Genomic DNA, 22,768 nt, shown 5'->3' with positions numbered 1-22,768 from the left:
AAGGGACCAATGTAGCGGGGACCCAGTTTGTAGGAGGGAATTTTGAGACGAACAAATTTTGAGGATAGCCAAACTTTATCCCCAGGGTGGTACAGCGGAGAATCTAGGCGTTTCTTATCGGCGTGCTTCTTGAACCCGTCTCGTGCTCGCTTAAGTGCGGTTTTGGTCTCCTGCCAGACCCTGGAGAACTCCTTGGTCAGAAGATCGGCCGCCGGCACACCCGAGGTCGGGAGTACCGGCAGAGGTATACCAGGATGTTGACCGTAGACCGTAAAGAAAGGCGACTTGGCGGAGGATTCGCTGGTATGGTTGTTGAAAGCGAATTCGGCCCAAGGAAGCAAGTTGGACCAATTGTCTTGATGGCCGTTGGAAAAATGTCGGAGGTATGCTACGAGGATCTGGTTCGTGCGTTCCGCTTGACCGTTGGACTGAGGGTGATAAGCGGAGGAAAAGTCCAACGTTACCTCCATCAGCTTACATAGAGCCCTCCAGAAACGCGAGGTAAACTGAACCCCTCTGTCCGAGACAATGTGCTTGGGGAAGCCATGAATCCGGAAGACATGAGATATAAAAATTCTCGCCAGGTCAGGAGCGGAAGGAAGACCGGGCAGAGGGATGAAGTGGGCCATCTTGGAGAAGCGGTCCACGACCACCAGAATGACCGTGTGACCTGAGGAACGCGGTAGATCCGTAATAAAATCCATCGCGATATGCTGCCACGGGGCCGAGGGAACCGGAAGTGGATGCAGAAAACCGGAGGGTGGCTGACGTGGGACCTTGTTCTTGGCACACGATGGGCAGGAGAGGATGAAACTTCGGACATCTTGAGACAAAGAAGGCCACCAATAAAAACGAGAGATGAGGGAGAATGTCCTCTATCCTGGGCCCTTCCGGTAATATCCATCTCCTGGTCGCTTCCTCCAGTATTGCAGAAATAGGCACTGAAATAGGCATCAACGGTTCCCCTCCCACACAGGCCTGGTCACGATCACACCCTCTGTGATGCCGATTTGTTATGCCCTCGTATCTAGTAGTTTGTTACAATAAGGCCAGGAAGAAGCGTACGATGAGATCTCCGCTCTACTTCTGAGTCATTATTTGTAGGATTTAGTCACTTCTTACTTGTTTAACTTTCCCTAATCCTTCATAGTGAACAGGCCCCGCACTACCATTAATGCCTGAGGTTTATAGATGGCCGTCTGGAAAATTTCACTACAAAGCTTCAAGTCATGGTGACAAAATCATTGCTGAGGAGGGAACCATCGCTCTGCTGTTCGTATGGAATGATGACGTCACCATTAACATATCAATAGTTAATGTTTTATGTAATGATTTACACAGAGGAACGCAAGGAAAAGGGACAACCGCCTGCTGGCCCTCCAGACCGCGGCCGCAGCCCCGGCACAGCCTGCGGTTCCGCTCCCCTCTCCTCGGCTGGCTAAACCCCCGCGTTATAGTGGCGACCCCAAGATGTGTAGAGGGTTTTTAAATCAATGCCAGTTACATTTTGAGTTGCTGCCACATCAGTACCCCACTGACCGTGCCAAGGTGGCTTTCATTGTGTCCCCTCTTAGAAGGAGAGGCTCTAGCGTGGGTTAACCCCCTCTGGGAGAAAGACGATCCCGTGGTCACTCAACTCTCCTTTTTTCTAGACACCTTTCGTAAGGTGTTTGATGAACCCGGTCGCCTTGCCTCCGCTACCGAGGCACTATTCAATCTGCATCAGGGCACGCTTTCAGTAGGTCAGTATGCCATTCGGTTTCGCACCCTGTCCTCAGAGTTGGGTTGGAACAATGAGGCCTTGGTGGGAGCCTTTTGGCGGGGCCTTTCGGGGCGGATCAAGGACGAGCTGGCGGGGCGGGATACCCCCACCTCCTTGGAGGATTTAATCTCTTTGGCCACCCGCATCGACCTCCGCTTTCAAGAACGTTCCCGAGAGCTCGCTAGGGACAGGAGACCTCTCCGCGCTCCTCCGGCCGCTCGGAGTCCACCTCGAGCCCGCTCGACTCCTGCCTCCACGCTCCCGCTACCGGAACCCATGCAAGTGGATCGCCTCAAACCGGTGGAGGAGCGTCGGAGAGAGAGGGTCGAACAGGGGCTCTGTTTCTACTGTGGGAGTGCGTCCCACTTTCTTCGTGCCTGCCCCACTCGTCCGGGAAACGCCTCCGCCTAGGACAGGTAAGAGAGGTCTTCCTAGGTAATTTTGACTCCTCTCTACCCTTGACCCTATCTGTCCTTTTGCACCTGGATTCTAAACGTTTTTCAGAATGGGCCTATATAGATTCTGGGGCGGCCGGTAACTTCATCCAACTTGAGGCGGTTAGGAGACTTGGAATTCCTGTCAGATCCCTGGAGACCCCTCGGCAGATTGCTTCGGTCGACGGTCAACCCCTGCGGGAGTCCGTTACTCAGGTTACCGAAGAGGTGGAGCTTCAGGTCGGAGCCTTACACCGGGAGAAGATAGTATTCTATGTGCTACCTTCTTTGTCCCATGCCATCCTTCTGGGACTTCCCTGGCTAAGGACCCACGAGCCTATCCTGGATTGGCGCTCTGGTGACGTTCTGCGATGGGGTCGACTTTGTCAAGATAAATGCTTACTCCCTGTACAGCCGCCGAAATTTCCACGTCCTATGTCGATGTCTACCGAATTACCCTCCGCCTACTGGGCCTTTTTGGATGTCTTCGACAAGAAGGAAGCAGAGGTCCTGCCTCCGCATCGTCCATATGACTGCCCCATCGATCTGCTCCCCGGTTCTACGCCGCCTCGTGGTCGCATCTACCCGCTGTCTCCCTCCGAGACCCAGGCCATGTCCGAATACGTTCAGGAAAACTTGGCCAAAGGCTTTATTCGTAAGTCTTCCTCTCCTGCAGGCGCTGGGTTCTTTTTTGTCAAGAAGAAGGACGGGTCCCTGCGTCCCTGTATTGATTATAGAGGGCTCAACGTTATCACCATCAAGAATAAATATCCTCTGCCCCTCATCCCGGAGTTATTTGACCGTCTACGGGGTGCACGGATCTTCACTAAATTGGATCTTCGAGGGGCCTACAATCTGGTCCGGATCCGCTCCGGTGACGAATGGAAGACCGCCTTCAACACTCGTGACGGCCATTATGAATACCTCGTCATGCCCTTCGGCCTATGCAATGCCCCCGCAATGTTCCAAGAATTTGTCAATGATATTTTCCGAGATCTTCTTTACTCCTGCGTGGTGGTTTACTTGGACGACATTCTGGTGTTTTCTCCTGATTTGTCCACACATCGAAAAGATGTGCGTCAAGTTTTACTTCGGTTGAGAACACATCGTCTCTACGCCAAGCTGGAAAAATGCGCCTTCGAACAGTCGTCTCTGCCGTTCTTGGGTTATATCATTTCCGATTCTGGCTTGCGCATGGATCCGGGAAAAGTGTCTGCGGTACTCAACTGGCCGCGTCCTCAGGGAATTAAGGCTATCCAACGGTTCCTGGGTTTCGCCAACTATTACCGGCAGTTTATTCCGCACTTTTCCTCTCTGACTGCTCCCATCTCTGCTCTGATCCGAAAGGGAGCCGATCCTCACCACTGGCCTCCTGAGGCCGAGAACGCCTTCCGAACCTTGAGGCAAGCCTTTGCCACAGCCCCGGTGCTACATCGTCCAGAGGCGAACAAACCATTCACCCTAGAGGTAGACGCTTCTGCCACCGGAGCCGGTGCGGTTCTCTCCCAGAGATCTCCTTCCGGTCGCTTGGTGTCCTGCGGCTTCTTCTCCAAGACTTTCTCCCCTGCGGAGAGAAACTATACCGGTCCACCGAGGCCATGTAGTTCAGGATATGAGCCTGAGTGTCGCGCTGCTGGGCTAGCTCCTGTTGGAGGCCGGCGATCTGGGTGGTACTCCCTGGATCCGAGGCCTGTAGTGACGAGAGACGAGACTCCATGGATTTGAGGAACGACATGATCCTCGCTTGATTTTCCCGCAGGAACAGAAGTTCCTTTTGGGTCGGGGTAGAAGTACCAGCGGGGTCCATGGCCTGATCGTTCTGTAAGGATTCCCAAGGGTGAACCCACTGGACCGCGGCAAGCGAACCTCCCCTGGGCGAGCGGACCAGGTGGACCACCCCCTATACAGGGAGCGTTTGGGACAGGCCCAGGGGAAACTACTCACCACGGCAGCTGGTACCCGAGGACGGAGGTGCACAGTAGAGGGTGCAGCGGGCAGGCGGAAGGATGAGCTGGACTGGAACCGGCAGGACTGGAGGCCAGGAACGGAGGCTGAAGGATACAGGCAGGCAAGGCTGGAACGGCAAGACACGGGTCAGACGCAGGGCACAGGCTGAACACGGAGACGAGATGGCGGGCACTGGGAGAAACACAAGGAACGGTTAGACAGGGAGGACGAGGAAAGGGTAAGAGCAGCAGGGAAAAAGGCAGGCAGGCTGGAGCCAGAGTCACAGAGAGAGGAAGTGACGATCAGGCGGTGAGCTGGAGGAAGAGGCTGCCTCTTATAGAGGCAGGAGTTTCCGGGTCAGGTCAGCAGGGTCAGGAGGGCGGGGAGAAGGCCTGGCTAGGCCTGTAGTGGGACCTGGAGCGCAGGGTGCGCATGCGCCCCGGGCCGAATGCCGGGACAGAGCGCGGGGTGGAGGACAGGCGTGCAGGTGAGCGCGCGCCCGCCACGGGAGCACGCCGGAGGCGGCGGGCGCACCCAGCGCGGGGAGAGGCGGCAGCAGGAGCCGAGGACGCGGCGGGAGCGGCGAGCGTGGAGCCGGCGGTGAGCGTGACACTGTGTTTGTCTCAGGCACATTAAAAAATAATAATCCCATTTGCTCAATCAATGAAGCCTCCTATCTCTCCAGCCATGGAAAGGTGTCGTGAACCCATCTCCAGGCCAGATCGACCTCATTCCCCTCCTCATACTCCCAGTAGTCAGGAATTGGTATTAGAAGGCTCTTCATCCTGTAGGTCACAGAGTTTCCCTGACAGATGACGCCCCCAGTGACTCCTAGTTGTCTGTAAAATGAAAGACAGGAGCGGCCGGTGCACAAAAAAACCCGGTTCTACATGGGCGCCACCATGGAGAAAAAAAGACAATGTGAAAGCGTTTCGGAACCGGTTTGGAGGTCCTGATTTAGAATGGCAGCACTGTGTGGCCACTATATGATCTTACTTCTTGGACCCTGTATGGAAATAATATTTACGTACTGTATTGACACCAAAGTGACACCATCCTAAAAACTGCACCCCTGAAGGTGCTCAAAACCACATTCAAGAAGTGTTTATTAACCCTTCAGATGCGTCACTGGAATTTTTGAAATGTTTAAAAAAAAAAAAATGAACTTTTAACTTTTTTCACTTCAGATCCAATTTGTTTAATTTAACCAAGGGTAACAGGAGAAATTGGACAGCAAAAGTTGATGTACTATTTGTACTGAGTAGTCTGATACCCCATATGTGGGGGTAAACCACTGTTTGGGTGCATGGCAGAGCTCGGAAGGAGCGCCGTTTGACATTTTCAACGCAGAACTGGCTGGAATTGAGATCAGACGCCATGTCGCGTTTGGAGAGCACCTGATGTGCCCAAACAGTGGAAACCCCCAATTCTAACTCCAACCCTAACACCAATACACCCCTAACCGTAATCTCAGCCCTAACCATAACCCTAATCCCAACCATAACCCTAATCCCAACCATAACACTAATCCCAATCATAACCCTAAACGGAAAATGGAAATAAAATTTTTTTTTATTTTATTATTTTTCCCTAACTAAGGGGGTGATAACGGGGGGTTTGATTTACTATTTATGGCGGTTTTTATGTTTGGCAGCTGTCGCACGCTAAAAGACGCCTTTTATTGCAAAAATAGTTTTTGCATCACCACATATTGAGAGCTATAATTTTTCCGTATTTTGACCCACCGAGTCATGTGAGGTCTTATTTTTTGCAGAACAAGTTGACGTTTTTATTGGTACCATTTTTGGGCACGTGACATTTTTTGATCGCTTTTTATTCCGATTTTTGGTACACAGAATGAAAAAAAAACAGCAATTCATAAATTTCTTTTTTTTTGGGGGGGGGGCGTTTATACCGTTCCGCGTGCGGTAAAATTGATAAAGCGGTTTTATTCTTCGGGTCAGTACGATTACAGCGATACCTCATTTATATCATTTTTTTTATGTTTTGGCGCTTTTATACAATAAAAACTATTTAATAGAAAAAACATGGATTTTTGTGAGTACTCACCGTAAAATCCTTTTCTCCGAGACGCTCATTGGGGGACACAGAGACTGTGGGTGTGTGCTTCTGCCGTCTGGAGGCTGACACTAAGTATACAAAAAAAGAGTTAGCTCCTCCTCCGCCGCATACACCCTCGCCCCCAGACCGGGCGTAACTCAGTTTAGTGCATAAGCAGTAGGAGAACGCGCCTTAAACTCAGGCAAGAAATTATACGTCTGAAAAAGGGACCACCCTGATCCTTACATAAGGATTTGTATAATTCAAAATAAACAGATGCCAACTGGCTAATAGGGTGGGTGCTGTGTCCCCCAATGAGCGTCTCGGAGAAAAGGATTTTACGGTGAGTACTCACAAAAATCCATGTTTCTCCTTCGTCTCATTGGGGGACACAGAGACTGTGGGACGTCCTAAAGCAGTCCCTGGGCGGGATCTTAGCTCACCCAATCCATGCTATTTTGCGCCCCTGATTAGAGGTGCGGAACTGCTGCCTGGAGAATCTTTCTTCCCAGGCTTGCATCCGAGGATGCCTGGGTATGTACGTTATAATGTTTGACAAACGTATGCAAACTGGACCAGGTAGCTGCTTTGCACACCTGTTCCGCTGAAGCCTGGTGTCGCAGTGCCCATGAGGCACCCACTGCTCGAGCCGAGTGTGCCCTGATCCCTGCCGGAATCGGCGTGCCACTGATTTGATATGATTCTTGGACTGTCAGACGAACCCATCTGGCCAAAGTCGCTCTGGACGCAGCGAGTCCCTTCCGCCGCCCTTCTGGAATCACGAATAGAGAGTCTGTCTGGCGGAATGGCGCTGTCCTTGTCACATACCTCCTAAGGGCTCTTACCAGATCCAGGGTGTGCAATGCCTTTTCTACCCTATGCACCGGTGCCGGGCAAAACGAGGGTAAGACAATGTCTTCGTTGATATGGAATGCAGAGACAACCTTCGGCAAGAAGGGGGGAGTTGGCCTTAAAACTACTTTATCCTTATAAAAAGTCAGGAACGGCGGTTTACAAGATAAAGCCGCCAGTTCCGAAACCCGCCTAATAGATGTTATCGCTACCAGAAAAACGACCTTCCTGGACAGGTAAGGTAAGGAGACTTCTTGTAACGGTTCGAAGGGAGGCTCCTGAAGGGCCCTGAGCACTAAGTTCAGGTCCCATGATTCCATCGGTGCCTTATAGGGGGGTACTAAATGTGCGACCCCTTGCATAAACGTCCTAACCTGCCAGACCGAAGCGACCTTTCGTTGGAAAAGCACCGACAGGGCCGAGACTTGCGTTCTGAGCGAACTCGGAGCCAATCCCGCGTCCAGCCCTGCCTGCAGAAAAGCCAGTACGTTGGGGATCGAAAAAACCAGAGGAGCCACTCCGCGATCCCTACACCAACGGAAAAACACTTCCCAAGTCCGATGATATACCTTCGCCGAGGAAGGCTTTCGGGCACTCACCATCGTGGCCACCACATCACGCCTGAATCTTGCCTGTGTTAACAGCCAAGATTCAATGGCCACGCCGTCAAACACAGGGCCCCTAAGTTCGGATGGCAGATCGGCCCCTGGGACAGTAAGTCCGGCCGATCTGGGAGACGCCAGGGTACGTCCACCACTAGTTGAACCAGATCTGCATACCAGGCCCGCCGAGGCCAGTCTGGGGCCAGCAGAATTGCTGGAACCTTCTCTCTCCTTATCTTTCTGATGACTCTTGGAAGCAGAGGTAGCGGGGGGAACAAGTACGGGAGCCGAAACTGGCTCCACGGAAGCACCAGAGCGTCTGCTGCGATTGCCTGCGGGTCGAGGGATCGAGCGACGAACCTTTGAATCTTGGCGTTCTCTCTGGATGCCATAAGGTCCACGTCTGGTGTCCCCCACCGTTGGCAGATCTGTTGAAAAACCTCGGGGTGCAGGGACCACTCCCCTGCCGCGACCCCCTGTCGGCTGAGAAAATCCGCCGCCCAGTTTTCGATTCCCGGAATGTGCACCGCTGAAATTACCACGTGGTTTTTCTCGGCCCAACGCAGTACCAGCCCGACCTCGCGCATGGCTGCCTGGCTGCGCGTGCCCCCCTGATGGTTCACATACGCTACCGCTGTAGCATTGTCCGACTGAACGCGCACCGGCCGGTTTGTCAGCCAACGCTGAAAATGTTGCAGGGCCAATCGTATTGCCCGTATCTCCAGAATGTTGATCGGGAGAATTACCTCCCGAAAGGACCACCGCCCCTGGGCTGTGTGACTCTGGAAAACTGCTCCCCAACCCTGCAGGCTTGCATCGGTCGTCACCACCAACCACTGTTCCGGGGGAAAGGGTTTCCCCTGAACCAGAGACGAGTCGCGAGTCCACCACTGGAGTGACCGTCGGACCGGTGGAGACAAACTGCACCGATGATTGAGGGAAAGCAGCCTTCGGTCCCATGCTGACAAGAGCGCATGTTGAAGCGGACGGAGATGGAACTGGGCAAACGGGATTGCCTCCATCGCCGCCACCATTCTGCCCAACACACTCATGCCGTACCGGATGGATCTGGAGCCCGGCTGAAGAAGGTTCCGTACCCCCTGTTTGATCCTTTGCGCCTTGTCCTGAGGGAGGATCACCAGCCCCTGGGAGGTGTCGAAAACCATGCCTAGAAATACGATTCTCTGAGCCGGAACCAAGGACGACTTGTTCCGATTGATCAGCCAACCTAGGCGGGCCAGGGTATCCAGAGTGATACCGACATTCTCCTGGCACGCCTGAAACGACGGCCCCTTTACCAAAAGGTCGTCCAGGTAGGGTAGTACCGTTATGCCCCGAGCATGCAGGATGGCCATAACCACCGCCATTATCTTTGTAAAGACTCTGGGGGCAGTGGCCAGACCGAAGGGCAGAGCAACAAATTGGAAATGTCGCCCTCCGATCGCAAAACGCAGGAACCTCTGGTGTGGAGGAAAAAACGGGATGTGTAGATATGCATCCTGCACATCGATCGAGGCCAGGAATTCCCCTGGATCCATGGCTGAAATGACCGAACGGAGGGATTCCATCCGGAATCGCCTGACCCTGATAAATTTGTTCAGGATCTTTAAATCCAGTACTGGCCTTACTGTCCCGTCCTTTTTGGGGACTGAAAACAGGTTGGAGTAAAAACCTTGCGTCTCTTCGCTTTTCGGCACTGGGACAATGACCCCGTTGCGCTGTAGCGTCATTATAGCCTGCAACAGACCTTCCGCCTGCGATTCTGTTCCGGAGAGCCGGGAACGGAAGAAACGCCGTGGCGGGAGTCCGACAAACTCTATCTTGTACCCGGACGATATCAGTTCTGCCACCCAAGCGTCGCGTGCCACTGCGACCCAAACGTGGCTGAACCTTAGTAGGCGTCCGCCCACTCTGTCGTCCGTAGGTACGAAGTGCCTCGAGTCATTTTGCTGGAGGCTTTTGTGATCTGGCCCCCCTCGCTCTGGGCAAACGGCCTCGGCCTCTACCCAGCGGATTGGCCCTGTAAGAAACTTGCCTTTCCCTAATCTGACCATCATTTGCGGAGGTGGATGCCCTGGCCGAAGTCCACCTCCAGGAGCTACGAAAGGGCCGAAAACGCCTCTGCGTCTGCCTGAATGCCGGCCAACTCTTCTGCTGCGGTAGAAAACTACTCTTCCCCCCTGTGGCTTCTGAGATAAGCTTATCAAGCTTTTCACCGAACAACCGATTGCATTGAAAAGTCAATGAGGTCAAGGATTTTTTAGAGATAGAATCCGCTTTCCATAATCTCAGCCATAATGCTCGCCTTACGGCGATCGCATTTGCTGCTGCCACAGCCGAACACTCGGCCGCATCCAGAGCGGCGCCGACGAGATAATCACTCGCTCCTGATATCTGATTTGTCACCTCCAAGATTTCCGCGGGCAGATCCCTGTCTTGGAGGGCCCTATGCAGAGTGTCTGCCCATGAAACCATGGCCTTAGCCACCCAGGTAGCCGCAAAGGAGGGGGCCAGAGCCGACCCTGCTGCCTCATACACTGAGCGGGCAAGCCCCTCTATGAGGCGATCAGTTGGGTCCTTAATAGAAGAACCGCTGGGTATCGACAATAGCGATCTTGATGCTAAACGTGACACCGGTGGGTCCACTACTGGCCACTCCACCCACCCTTTATGGAGTTCAGGAGGAAACGGATACTTTGCTTGCAGCGCCTTTTGCATTGCAAAGCGCTTATCCGGGTGTTCCCTATGTTTCTGGACTAGCTCCTCGAACTCCGGATGTGTGGCAAACCTTCTATGCGGACGCCTGGTTTTCTTGAAGGAGACCTTGTGACCTGAGGCCGTGGACACATCATCCTCGATCTCTAAAGTCTGGTTGACCGCCTCAATGAGGCTGTCCACCGAGTCCTGGTATCCCAGGCTTTCTGGATTCCAGGCTTCCTCCTCCTCCTCCTCGCCCTCGTCCTGATCGCTTCCTGAGCTTGGCGACAGGGAACGAGATGCCCTAAAAATCGCCGCCGACTCCCCAGAGGGCCCGGCCGACGGAGAACGAGCTCTCTTACCATGAGCTTGTCTGGTGCTGGAGCGGCCCCTAACGGACGAAGGGTCCTGAGACGTGGACGAGCTGTCTTCCGCTGGCAGACCACCATCCTTGACCCTGCCCGGGCCCCGAAGGGACTCAATTGCCTTCGTAAGGGACATCATAGAATGCGATAAAGACACTGCCCATTCTGGGGGGTCCTGACCCCTGGGCTCTGCAACAATGGGGGGCTCCTGGGCTCGCTCCGACTCACAGGCTTCGCAAAATTTACCCGGCTGCGCCTTAGGCAGCCTGACCCCACAGGAAACGCAAACAGCGTATAGGAAAGAGTGAGCTTTCCCTTTGCCAGACATATTGCAGGGTAGGGTAGGAGGAGGAGGGTAACCCCTTCCTTGACAACCAGTGCGGCACTCGAAACGGGGATGCACTCACCCACCGGTAACGTCCCACCTCTTCCACGGGGTGCTCTGGACGCAGCGAAAACCCTGAGACGTGGACGAGCTGCTTCACGTGCCGTTACTCGCCGGGGGCACTGCGGTGCACTCTGGAGAGAGGCGGCGGGGCTTCCGACCGCACTCCGGCGAGGAAATGCGAGGAGGGGGAGGGGGCGGGAGTCTCCGGTCACTGTGCGCGCCCGCCGCGCTCCCCGGGCCGCCGGAAGTCAGTGGGCGGGGCTTCCGGCCCCCACCGGAAGCGGCGGGCGGGCCTCGCGCGGAACTCGCGGCCCTCCCCATACAGCGGGAACCGCGGCCGCCGGCGGAGCTTCAGCCGTACTCCGGCGGGGACCTGCGAGGAGGGGGAGGGGGAGGGGGAGGGGGACGCGCGCTCCCCGGTCACTGCGCGCCCGCCGCGCCCCCCGGGCTGCCGGAAGTCAGTGGGCGGGGCTTCCGGCTACCACCGGAAGGGGCGGGCAGGCCTTGCGGATCTCCCCATACCGCGGGGACCGCGGCCGCCGGCGGGACTTCTGGCCGCACTCCGCATGTGGCACTACTCGCACCGGGTTCCACCGGGGAGAGAGTCGGGCCCCGTGAGAAAAAGTAACCCCGTCGGGCGGGGGAACAGACAGCCCCGCGGCGCATTCTGGGGGGTCCCGTTCCGGGGGGTGACCCTACAAAAAAAGGTGAGCCTGGCCGCCGGAGGGGGCTCTCTTGGGGTGCTCTCAACCCCATCCCTGGGCGGGGAGGGGGAGGCTACTGGGGGTGGATGCTTCGATCCCCTGGCTCACCTGCGCCTCCAACTGCACCCCTGGTGTCACTACCTAGGGGTGGAAGGGGCAACCTGAAATCCCGCGTTGCAGGAGAGGAACAAAACGTGGAGTCCGTTGGGGATCGCCCATCGCTCACACGTGCTCGCCCGTTGTAGTTCATGGGGAAATCGAATCCTCTTATCAGGATGCGTTGCCCCTCTTTACAAAATAAAAAAGAAAAATGGTTGTCTGGGGAAAAGTCCCAGATGTGTCCCTCGGTGCGGGAGAGAAAACACGTGGAGGACTACTCACACGTGGTCGCCCGTTGATGATTTGGGGAGATCGGACCCTCTCTATAGGATCCGTCGCCCCTGTCTTATCTTCAAAGAAAGGAAAAAAAAAAAAAAAAAACCTAGTCTGGAGCTCCAGACTGCGTGTGCCTCCATCAGACACTAAGCAAAAACTGAGTTACGCCCGGTCTGGGGGCGAGGGTGTATGCGGCGGAGGAGGAGCTAACTCTTTTTTTGTATACTTAGTGTCAGCCTCCAGACGGCAGAAGCACACACCCACAGTCTCTGTGTCCCCCAATGAGACGAAGGAGAAATAATTATTTTTGCATCGCTTTATTCTGCGAGCTATAACTTTTTTATATTTCCGGTGATGACGCTGTATGGCGGCTCGTTTTTTGTGGGACAAGATGACATTTTCAGCAGTACCATGGATATTTATATCCGTCTTTTTGATCGCGCGATATTCCACTTTTTGTTCGGCGGTATGATGATAAAGGATTTTTTTTTGCCTTTTTTTTAATGGTGTTCACTGAAGGGGTTACCTAGTGGGACAGTTTTATAGGTTGGGTCGTGACATATAATCTGTCATCGCTGCATGCATTTTATACTGACCAGAGAGACTTCCTGGTCGTCACTGCGCATGACAGGAAGTCTCTCAGGTCTGGAGACCCGGATGCCATCGTTATGACATCGGATCTCCATGGCAGCGATCGGGACCCCGTGTCATGCTGCGGGATCTCCGATCCAAAGGCAGAGGGGCTTTCAGCCCATCTGCCAGCTTCGGAACACTGCGATCATGTTTGATCGCAGTGTGCCGGGAGTTAAAGTGCCGGGAGCGGTCTGTGTCCGCTCACAGCTGACACCCGGCTGTGATCAGCTTCACTCCCCCCGTGAGCACGGCTGATCGATGATCATAGAATCGTAGAGTTGGAAGGGACCTCCTGGGCCATCTGGTCCAACCCCCTGCTCAAAGCAGGATTCGCTAAATCATCCCAGACAGATGTCTGTCCAGCCTCTGTTTGAAGACTTCCATTGAAGGAGAACTCACCACTTCTCGTGGCAGCCTGTTCCACTCATTGATCACTCTGTCAAAAAGTTTTTTTCTATTATCTAATCTGTGTCTCCTCCCATTCAGTTTCATCCCATTGCTTCTAGTCTTTCCTTGTGCAAATGAGAATAAAGTTGATCCTTCTACAATGTGACAGCCCTTTAGATATTTGTAGACAGCTATTAAGTCTCCTCTCAGTCTTCTCTTTTGCAAACTAAACATTCCCAAATCCTGCAACCTTTCTTCATAAGACAGGGTTTGCAGACCGGTCACCATTCTGGTCGCTCTTCTCTAATCTTGCTCCAGTTTGTTGATGTCTTTCTTAAAATGTGGTGCCCAAAACTGGACACAATATTCCAGATGAGGTCTGACCAAAGAGGAGTAGAGGGAAATAATGACTTCACGTGATCTAGACTGTATGCTTCTGTTAATACATCCTAGAATTGCATTTGCCTTTTTTGCTGCTGCATCACACTGCTGACTCATATTCAGTCTGTGATCTATTAGTATTCCCAAGTCTTTTTCACATGTGCCGTTGCTTAGCCCTATTCCTCCCATTCTGTATATGCTTTTTTCAATTTTATTGCCCAGATGTCTCAAGGCACATGGATGGGATAGTGCGTCATCTGGCAGAAAGGGGTTAAAGAAATATTATTTAGGTATTATATGGTGGTATTTTTTGGATACTATATGGAGGGATATGATACTACTTGGAGTGTCCATTTATTTGTTGCGGTGCATGGTCCACTTTCCATAAAGCAGGCCCTGGCAGCCCATAACAACTTTAACTTCACAAAAGTTACTCGGCAGGTATTTTTGAAGCCGTCTGATAGCTCGGTGACATTTCGGCTCTTAATTCTACCGCATGTGATTCTATTTTTTCTAAGCTTTATTATATCTATTTAAACTTAAAATATTAGATACAAATTAAATTATAACATATCACTTTAATTGCATTTTTTTTTTTTTAATTTTAATTTGCAAAAACTCGAGAGATATTAAAATGTATCTAAAAATGGAGGAAACTTTAATGAAACTAAATGTAATCATCACTTGCAGATATCAGAAAAACAGGGACTTTCCACATACAGAAACTACTACAGTGCAGCACTATGCAAACGTTTTAGACAGGTGTGTGTGGGGGGGAATAGTGCAAAGTAAGAAGCTTCCAAAAATAATTTGGATACTCAAAAAAGAAATCTAAATCCCATTGATATTTTGGTGACACTGCTTTCATAAATTTTTTTTTTAGATACTTGCTGAAAGTCAGGAATTTTGTGGGAAACAAACAGCTGTGTTGGAGGCTTAAAACTGGACGAGAAACAACAAAACTCTGCTACAACAGTGAGGTTTTATAAGACAGTTTGTCACAGGTCATATACAATGGCAAGACTGAGGAAAGCAACAAGATACAAGGTAGTTATACTGCATCAGCAAGGTGTCTCCCAGGCAAAGATTTGAAAGCAGACTGAGGTTCAAAAATCACCAAGAAATGTGCAACATGGAAGACCGTAGATGCAGTGGTCGGCTAAGAAAACAAGATCCTTCAGAAAAAAAAACATATCATACTTCCCTTAAAAATTGGAAAATGTCCAGCAGTGCCATCAGCTCAGAAGTGGCAGCAACAAGTGGAAGCAGCTGCCCTCATCTACTGTTCAGAGACTTCTCGCCAGACGTGGTGTTAATCTAAGAAATGTGGTCAAAAATATTCTTCTTGGAAACAAGGACAAGTGACTCAGCTACAGTATGCATGGAAACATAGGAACCAGGGTGCAGAAAAATGTCAGCAGGTGCTCAGGACTGAGGAGTCACGATGTGAAATATTCAGCTGTAACAGAAGCAGTTTGTTCTCTGAAGGGCTCACATGTAGCACAATAATGAGGGTCTGCCGCAACAGTGGAGCACGGGGGAATTGGAATTTTGGGGCTACATTTCATGTAGTAATGGTGATACTGGTGATGTATTTCTGTACTGATTAGGGTTGTGATACTGTATTTCTGTACCACCAATATGGTCCTTGTGATGTATTTTCGTACTTCTAGTGGTTCTGGTGATGCATTCCTGTACTGATGTTGGTTTTGGGTATGTATTTTTGTAATTTTGGTGGTTCTGCTGATGCATTCCTGTACTGATGTTGGTTTTGGGGATGTATTTTTGGTGGTTCTGCTGATGCATTCTTGTACAGATGTTGGTTTTGGGGATGTATTTTTGTATTGATGGTGTTTCTGCTAACAAATTCCTGTGCTGTTATTGATTCTGATCCTGTACTCGTGTAAGAATTCATAACTTGTAAGATTACGTGATACTTGGCCATGATATTAACACATTTTGCCATCTGACAAGTTATGGGTTACTCCATTTGAATTTATGTTAGAAGCATTATAGGGATAGTCCAGGTTTAGGTTTAGGATGAAACCCCTTTATAAAATGTAGCATGTTCAATCCTAATAGCGTGTAATACACTCACTGTCAGGATTCGTCTCCGCTAGCTGGTCCCATCGGTCATCACATGACCACTCAGATGCCATTTTCATACTTACGGTCACGTGTTAACGCGCTTCACTCAATGAAGCCGCGGTTGTAGTGCTTCACTGAATATTGGGGGAAGGACCAAACTGAGCCCCTGCCCCGTGCACCGGGAAACCTATACCCGCCTCTGCCATTATGTTACTAGTCTTTATATGCAGTAAATCTTGCTGCTTCTTTCATGCATTAACCTGATCGCGCAGGAAAATTACTTTACTCTCAGGCTATGGAAATTTACTGAAAATAAGGAGTGTGAGAGGGTCACAGACATATCAAATTCTATAAAAAAACGAGAGATAATGTAAAACGAAACACGACTGTGTCAGAGTTTACTAAACAGATGATAGCAGCAGATCAGCCACATTTCCACCTTCGTAACTGGATTATCCGCATTGTTGAGGGAGCGGCTGATTGCAGATCTGGAAAGTACAGGGCTGATCTATAAAGGTAGCGGATTTCTCTAGGTTGCGAAAGGTAGCATTTACTGATATGTAACATAATGTAAAGCCCTGTATACTGTACCATCTACGCAGCATCAACGTTCAGCAGGAGGGGCTGAGGCTGAAAACAAGTCTGTGCAGGCTGGAGGTGAAGTCTATTGTACAGCAAAAATCTGCATACGCTTCAACAGAAACAACCAAATAGAGAGTCAATTTATTATTAAAAATACTGCGTATCATTCCAGAGTTCGTGTAGTGCTACTATGATTTAACTTCAAGGAAAGAATCAGTTTTCTAGAGCTCTTCAAATATGGAAGCATGCAAAACCGTTTATGGCCACTATGTGATGCAAAGAGCCGTGCCTATGTTTTTCCAGCTGAGTATCTCAGTCCTTAGGCGCATTGGGTTGCCGTGTTCTTATAAGCAGGATCAGATGGCAGATCGTTGCCTGAATATTCAGGCAGCATCTCTGTGGCCCTTAATGGTAAATGCTACTCACCCCCACTTGCTAGCTAGCTCAGACATAGTCCTTTTGGCCATACGGCACAGCATCTTCATCCTCTGAATTCCTCGCTCTACCTGCCTGTGTCTGATCTCTGCTGCTGGGTAACAGAAACCTTTTATACTCTCTGCACACTATGAGGGGCATGCATGTGCGTCACTTGGAGTGAATTTTGGAAACTACCCTACTCTACTACATCACCACACTGAGCCACTTAATAAACCGAGTATAGCTACATCGCTCTGTTAATCTACATCGATCAACTCTGTTACTCCTCTTCCATTGAGCCTGCTGGCTCTCCCTGCTCTGCTACATCGCTGGACTCTGCTACATTGCCACACTGAGCCACTTATTAAACCTAGTATTGCTATATTGCTCTGCTAATCTACATCAATCAACTCTATTACTCCTCTTCCATTGAGCCTGCTGGCTCCCCCTGCTTGCTACATCGCTGGGCTCTGCTACATTGCCACACTGAGCCACTTATTAAACCTAGTATTGCTATATTGCTCTGCTAATCTACATCAATCAACTCTGTTACTCCTCTTCCATTGAGCCTGCTGGCTCTCCCTGCTCTGCTACATCGCTGGACTCTGCTACATTGCCACACTGAGCCACTTATTAAACCTAGTATTGCTACATTGCTCTGCTAATCTACATTAATCAACTCTGTTACTCCTCTTCCATTGAGCCTGCTGGCTCCCCCTGCTCTGCTACATCACAGGGCTCTGCTACATTGCCACACTGAGCCACTTATTGAACCTAGTATTCCTACATCGCTCTGCTAATCTACATCGATCAACTCTGTTACTCCTCTTCCACTGAGCCTGCTGGCTCCCCCTGCTCTGCTACATCACAGGGCTCTGCTACACTGCCACACTGAGCCACTTATTGAACCTAGTATTCCTACATCGCTCTGCTAATCTACATCGATCAACTCTGTTACTCCTCTTCCACTGAGCCTGCTGGCTCCCCCTGCTCTGCTACATCACAGGGCTCTGCTACACTGCCACACTGAGCCACTTATTGAACTTAGTATTCCTACATCGCTCTGCTAATCTACATCGATCAACTCTGTTACTCCTCTTCCACTGAGCCTGCTGACTTCCCCTGCTCTGCTACATCGCTGGGCTCTGCTACATTGCCACACTGAGCCACTTAATAAACCTAGTATTCCAGGTAAGACATAACAGATGTTGTATTATCGACTGAATCTTTAGAGTCTAGATGCAAATTTATGGGGTGGGAGAGGAGTGCGCTAAAGGGACATATCAGTAAGGTCAATAGGTTTTTTGTGACTGATCCCATAAGAAATAGGTCTCGTGGTCAGTGATCTCCTCCAAATGATGTTGACCCCTTTTGGACCTTTGAGGCTTAGCTTTGTATCAGACCCTGTAGGGTTCACTGGTCCTTTGTTGGCCCAGTCTGACAAGGCCAATTAGGACCTCGTTCCATAGTTTTCTGTAGGCTCCATGTATTAACGTAAGCCCCGAAACTATAGAGAGTGTAAATCTATGTGCAATATTGCACCCATAATCACATCTCATTGCAAATATAAGACCTTTTCAACAAAGCACAAAAAGCAAGAAAACATCCATCGCAATTTAGTTTTACAATTCTGGAATAACAATGTTCCAAACCGTAACAACAATAAGAACTCCTATCAGTCATTTATTTTCAATTACGAGAAGACGCTCAACTTTGTGGCGGCAGCGAAAGAGCTTGAAGAAGACGTCTGCGCGGTCATGTCACTGCACTCTAGTCCACGTATTGAATCCGTAGGATCCATACATGTGACAAGAACTTTCCGAGAAGCAAATCTGGACTCAGAACTTACCTTTAGCTTTCCGGAACGGCCGATGAACTCATGGGAACTGAAGCTGGTCGAGAAATTAACTCGGGAGGGAAAAGGTGAGATGGTGAAGCAGCAGGAAGAAAGCTCATTGATCTCCCATTGACGGGCTCTAAATGAACGCTTGCGGCAGGAGGTTCTGCATCAATTACCGAGATCTATGGAAGGAAATGAAGAGAAATAAGATAAGAAACGCGTTTCTGGTAACGTCAAAATACCCAATTACATTAAACAATTAAGTGCACTGAGCTAGTATTGACCGGCGTTTGCCCTGACCAACTGGGGCGGTCAAATCTTGGAGGCCCTACCATCGAGAAGCGAGTAATATTTTTAGGTTACATTTAATGGTGCAGATTAAACTTGCTTTTGATGTGTTATTAGGATGTTTCTCAAGTTTTGACTCCTAGGATCCTGGATGCGGAGAACCCTACACGGTTGTCGTAATTGAAAGATAGAAGCCGATCGCTCTGGTCCTTTATCCGGGGCGAGACAGGCTTACCAGACTTTTTATGTGGAAGGTGGGTCGACCTTTTTATTTTAGATAATGTGGTTCTTTGCTCCTTTTAAGAGCATTGAAACAATGGCCCTTGGTGTCCACTCAGGGACGGCGTAATATTACAGACGCACACGGGTAACAGACCATGAATTTTACAGACAGTAAAGTGGTTATTTAGTCGCACATGAGGCAACAGAGGTAGACAACTGGTATACAGCAATGGACTGACAACTGTCAAAATTAACCTTACTGCTGATTGCAGCAGGCTGCTGGCAAGCTCCTCAGCAGCACCTCCTTCACCCTGACATCGTTCCTGTCTCTGTCACAACGTAGCACAGCAAACACAGGCAATGTTCAGAGAGCTGGGAAGAAGAATACCTCTTAGCATGTGCAAACACCATTTTGTTTTCCGTCTCCGTTATTAATTCAATATAGACTGAGAAGTTTCTCTGAAGTTCTAGTAATGGGGAGGTAGTATATATATTTGTATACTTTTAATGACATGACTTATTCACACTCATATAAGGCTACATTCACATTGGCATTGGAGCCTCTGTTAAAATGACTTATATCTAAATGGTAATCAAACAGACCCCAAGATAATTAATAGAGTTCTTCCGTTGCCATAATGGGATACATGTGTTTCTTATGGTGGATCCTTGTTTCTGTTCCTAAGACGGAACCGAAAAACAAAACTTCAGCTGCTCGTGTGAATCCAACCCAATAGACAATCTAATATATAAAGCTCAAGTGTGTGTATGTATGTATGTATGTATGTATGTATGTATGTATGTCTGGGATTGGCATCCGCACCGTCGCAGCTACAGCCACAAAATTTGGCACAGTCACACGTCTGGACCCCGAGAGCGTCCTAAGCTATGTTGTAAGGGGAAATTTTAACCCTGCGTGTTCCAATTCACCAAACAATTTTGCCCCTGTCTACATATTGGGGAAAAAGTGTGTGCGCGTCAAGTCCCGCCCCTCATTATGATGTCACAATGGTTGCCATGGCGACGCTGATGTCATCATAGGTTGCAAGCCCCGCCGCTCATTATGATGTCATAATGGTTGACTATGGGATGGAGGATGTGTGATGGGTATATGGGCACGGAACTATGGAATGGAGAATATGTATGATGGGTATATGGGCACTCGACTATGGGATGGAGGATATGTATGACGGGTATATGCGCATGGGACTATGAGATGAAGGATGTGTGATGGGTATATGGGCACTCGACTATGGGATGGCGAATATGTATGATGGGTATATGGGCACGGGCCTATGGGATGGAGGATGTGTGATGGGTATATGGGCACGGGACTATGGGATGGAGGATATGTATGATGGGTATATGGGCACTCGACTATGGGATGGAGGATATGTATGACGGGTATATGGGCACGGGACTATGGGATGGAGGATATGTATGATGGGTATATGGGCATGGGACTATGAGATAAAGGATGTGTGATGGGTATATGGGCACTCGACTATGGGATGGCGAATATGTATGATGGGTATATAGGCATGGGACTATGGGATGGAGGATGTGTGATGGGTATATGGGCACGGGACTATGGGATGGATATGTATGATGGGTATATGGGCACGGGACTATGGGATGGAGGATAATTATAATTTGTTAGAACTAACCACAGTTAGTTACTATGCCCGGGCAGCGCCGGGCTCTTCAGCTAGTTATTTAATAAAAACATGAATTTAATGTGTTTTTGGACTTACCAGAGTTTTGTTTTTTTTTTTAAGTTTTTGAAGGAAAATGTGCTAAATAGAACACTGCAAATAACTTTATATAAAAACTTGCTGAAGAGACCGGGGCTTGATACACACACTGTTTCCCCAGTATGTAGACAGGGGCAAAATTGTTTGGTGAATTGGAACGCGCGGGGTTAAAATTTCGCTTCACAACATAGCTTAGGACGCTCTCGGGGTCCAGACGTGTGACTGTGCCAAATTTTGTGGCTGTAGCTGCGACGGTGCGGATGCCAATCCCGGACACACACACACACACACACACACACTTGAGCTTTATATATATTACATAATTTTGTAAAAACCCATCTCGGAACCACAAAAACAAATGGATACCATGACCGTGAGGACCTAAACAACCACTGGTGGTGACTTCAAGATATTCCCACACTAGGTTCTTGAGCCTTAGTAGAATCATTGATTATAAAGATACAGGATGACACTGGTAGAAATGTAAAGTCACAATTTTTTTTTCTAAATCCTTGAATGTTGCCTATTTTTCTTTTGCCGCCTTAGGCAATTGCCTAGACCTAACCCTTGTCCTGCCTCACTGACCATAAAAGTAATACACACTACCGTTCAAAAGTTTAGGGTCACTTAGAAATGTCCTTATTTTTGAAAGAAAAGCACAGTTATTTCCAATGAAGCTAACATTAAATGATTCAGAAATACACTCTATACACTGTTAATGTGGTAAATGACTATTCTAGCTGCAAACCTCTGGATTGTCATGCAATATCTTCATAGGTGTATAGAGGCCCATTTCCAGCAACCATCACTCCAGTGTTCTTATGGTACTTTGCGTTTGCTAACTGTGGAAGAAGGCTAATGGATGGTTAGATTACCCTTGAAAACCTTTGTGCAAGTATGCTAGCACAGCTGAAAACAGTTTGGCTGATTAGAGAAGCTATAAACCTGACCTTCCTTTGAGCTAGTTGAGAATCTGGAACATTACATTTGTTGGTTTCATTAAACTCTCAAAATGGCCAGAAAAATAGAACTTGCATGTGAAACTCGACAGTCTATTCTTGTTCTTAGAAATGAAGGCTATTCCATGTGAGAAATTGCCAAGAAACTGAATATTTCCTACAACGGTATGTACTACTCCCTTCAGAGGAGAGCACAAACAGGCTCTAACCAGAGTAGAAAGAGAAGTGGGAGGCCCCGCTGCACAACTGAGCAACAAGACAAGTACATTAGAGTCTGTAGTTTGAGAAATCGACGCCTCACAGGCCCTCAACTGGCAGCTTCATTAAATAGTACACGCAAAACGCCAGTGTCAACGTCTACAGCGAAGAGGCGACTCCGGGATGCTGGCCTTCAGGGCAGAGTGGCAAGAAAAAGCCATATCTGAGACTGGCTAATAAAAGGAAAAGATTAATATGGGCAAAAGAACACAGACATTGGACAGAGGAAGATTGGTAAAAAGTGTTATGGATAGACGAATCCAAGTTTGAGGTGTTTGGATCACACAGAAACATTTGTGAGACGCAGAACAACTGAAAAGATGCTGGAAGAGAGCCTGACGCCATCTGTCAAGCATGGTGGAGGTAATGTGATGGTCTGGGGTTGCTTTGGTGCTGGTAACATGGGAGATTTGTACAAGGGAAAAGGGATTTTGAATAAGGAAGGCTATCACTCCATTTTGCAACGCCGCCATGCCCTGTGGACAGCGCTTGATTGGAGCCAATTTCATCCTACAACAGGACAATGACCCAAAGCACACCTCCAAATTATGCAAGAACTATTTTTTAGGGAAGCAGCAGGCAGCTGGGATTCTATCTGTAATGGAGTGGCCAGCGCAGTCACCAGATCTCAACCCCACTGAGCTGTTGTGGGAGCAGCTTCACCGTATGGTACGCAAAAACTGCCCATCAAGCCAAACCCACTTGTGGGAGGGCCTTCTGGAAGCATGGGGGGAAATTTCTCCAGATTACCTCAGCAAATTAACTGTTAGAA

At 49.5% G+C, this 22,768-nt stretch overlaps 1 protein-coding gene across 5 annotated transcripts in view; it reads right to left on the bottom strand.

Annotated features, from left to right (window-relative positions):
• NCOA1 (nuclear receptor coactivator 1) overlaps positions 1-22,768 on the bottom strand; it is a 581,329-nt gene that overhangs the window by 381,200 nt on the left and 177,361 nt on the right. For all 5 annotated transcript variants that reach the window (XM_073561908.1, XM_073561912.1, XM_073561913.1 and 2 more), the window contains exon 2: positions 18,525-18,697. The gene's annotated coding sequence lies outside the window, so the exon portion shown is untranslated. The remainder of the gene's footprint in view (positions 1-18,524; positions 18,698-22,768) is intronic.

Source organism: Dendrobates tinctorius, unplaced genomic scaffold (assembly GCF_039654945.1).
Source record: "Dendrobates tinctorius isolate UK_male_01 unplaced genomic scaffold, ASM3965494v1 ptg000332l, whole genome shotgun sequence".
In the NCBI taxonomy this organism is placed as follows: domain Eukaryota; kingdom Metazoa; phylum Chordata; class Amphibia; order Anura; family Dendrobatidae; genus Dendrobates; species Dendrobates tinctorius.
The sequence above is the reverse complement of the archived record's forward strand: the minus strand, read 5'-3'. Positions and strand labels throughout refer to the sequence as shown.